Here is a 2,138-nt window from a genome sequence, read left to right on the forward strand (position 1 = left end):
GACAAATGCTCCCTTACAATAGTGCACAGACTCTCCCCGAGTTACGCAAATCCAAGATTATGGAAAAAGTTCCATAAACTAGAAATAGGAGTTTCTTTTGGGTTTTTTTGAGCATAATGGTCGGAGTTACGTTTCCGACTTACGCAAAACTCGAGGTACACGAGGCATTCTGGAACGGAATGCTTGCATAAGTCAGGGAGCGTCTGTATTCTTTGCAGCCTCGCAGTCATTCCTGAACATGGGAAACTGAATTTCCAAGATTAACAGTCTTGGATTCTTTTTTTTTTTTGTACAAGCCACAGAATACAGTTAAAACAAAGAAATCAGAGCTATGACACAGAGAATTCACTATTAATTCATCACTTGTTTATTGATAAGCACAAATCCCAATAATTATATTAACTGAGAACAAACCTTCCTGTTTATCATCCTTCTAAAGGCGTCCTTCACCTCCTTGTTCCTCAAGCTGTAGATCAGGGGATTCAGCATGGTAATTATGAGTATATAAAACACAGAGATGATCTTGTCTGGGTCTGTGGTGTAGTCGGAACTGGGTTGTAAATACATGAAGATCAAAGTCCCGTAGAAAATTGTTACGGCCATCAGGTGGGAGGCGCAGGTGGAGAAGGTTTTGTGTCTGCCCTTGGCAGAGAGGATCTTCAGAATGGCAATGAGGATGTACATGTAGGAGAATAGTACAATGAGAATCGTAGTCATGACCACTATAGTGGACAAGGTGAAATACACCGTGTTAGCGTTGTGTGTGTCGGAGCAGGACAGCTTAAGGATTGGGGGGATGTCACAGAAGAAATGGTGGATGACATTGGAGTCACAGAAGGGCAAGGTAAATTATAAATGGAGTCTGAACAACTGCGTTCACAAAGCCACATATGTTGGAAGCAACCACTAGTAACACACACAGTCTCGTTGACACGACGAGGCTCTAGAGCAAGGGGCTACCGAGTGCTAGGAAGTGATCAGATGCCATTACCGCCACCAGGCAAAGCTTCCTTGGTCAGAAAGTTACAGACAAAGAAAACCTGTGCTCGGCACGCAGCGGGAGAAATGGGTTTGGCCTGAACCCCAAAGTCATCAGCAACCGAGGCATTACCAATGTCAGCAAGAGACAATCTGCTGAGGAAATAGTGCCTGGGGGTGTGGAGTCAGGAGTTGAACCTGATCAAGATGATCATCCCTAGATTCCCCGCCCGCGTGATAACATAGATCATTGGAAACAACACAAAGAGGGGGACCTGAAGCTCCAGATGATCCATGAATCCCTGGAAAAGGAAGTCTGTAACCATAGTGTAATTTCCCTCCGCCATTTCTTCCACCCATGTTCTCCTCCTTTACAGGGGAAAAGTGAAACGTACAATTAAACAGGAGCCAAGAAAGGACCAAGAGTGAATCCTTCGCACTCATTCTGACTCCCCTCGGCCTGAGCGGCCACAATGTACTTTTCATTCCCTATGCTCGCTAGCTGCAAGTTGGGCCTGGGCACAGGCTCCCTCCTACCTGGAGCAACTCAGGCTGTCTGGTCCAATTAACTCCCCCTGGGCAAGGTGACAGGAAACAAAATGTGAGGTGCCTGGCTGCTCTATGGCATCCTGGAGGGGGAAGACCCCCCACACATGGAGACCCCAGAGCTCTGATTAAGATGAATGGGACTGTTAATACTTCTCAGAGCTATTGTTTTAGGCAGCCTGCAGACTCAGGCAGATGGCACTGCATTGGCTATGCATTGAAGGTCAATTCCACAAAGGGCTAGACACCTGAGGCCTATTTAATGAAAGTGGAGTTTCTGGGCCACCATTCTGGAAGCAACAGGGTGAATTCCATGGCAAACTTTGTGACCACAGAATCACACTAGTGCAGAAGGACTTGTACTAGCTGAAGATTTATTTAAAGTTTTTTTTTCTGATGTTAAGGTGTCAAGAAGGTAGACATTTATCAGCTGAGAAAGATAAAATCACCTTTGTATGGTAGCATTGATCCAATATTGTGCTCTGATATTTTTCATTGAAACTGTATTAATACAAGATAAAAAAGAAGCCCCATGAATGGGGTTGGGTACGGGGTCAACTCTTGAATCCTGGAGGAAGCTGCATCTGAGTGTTCTTCTGTGGGTTTCTGTCCTC

General features: G+C 45.2%; 1 pseudogene; it reads right to left on the reverse strand.

Annotated features, from left to right (window-relative positions):
• Positions 1-393: 393 nt before the first annotated feature.
• On the reverse strand, positions 394-1,325 carry LOC140912732 (olfactory receptor 5AP2-like; annotated as a pseudogene).
• Positions 1,326-2,138: the final 813 nt, after the last annotated feature.

The sequence above is a fragment of the Lepidochelys kempii genome, chromosome 6 (assembly GCF_965140285.1).
Source record: "Lepidochelys kempii isolate rLepKem1 chromosome 6, rLepKem1.hap1, whole genome shotgun sequence".
NCBI lineage: Eukaryota > Metazoa > Chordata > Testudines > Cheloniidae > Lepidochelys > Lepidochelys kempii.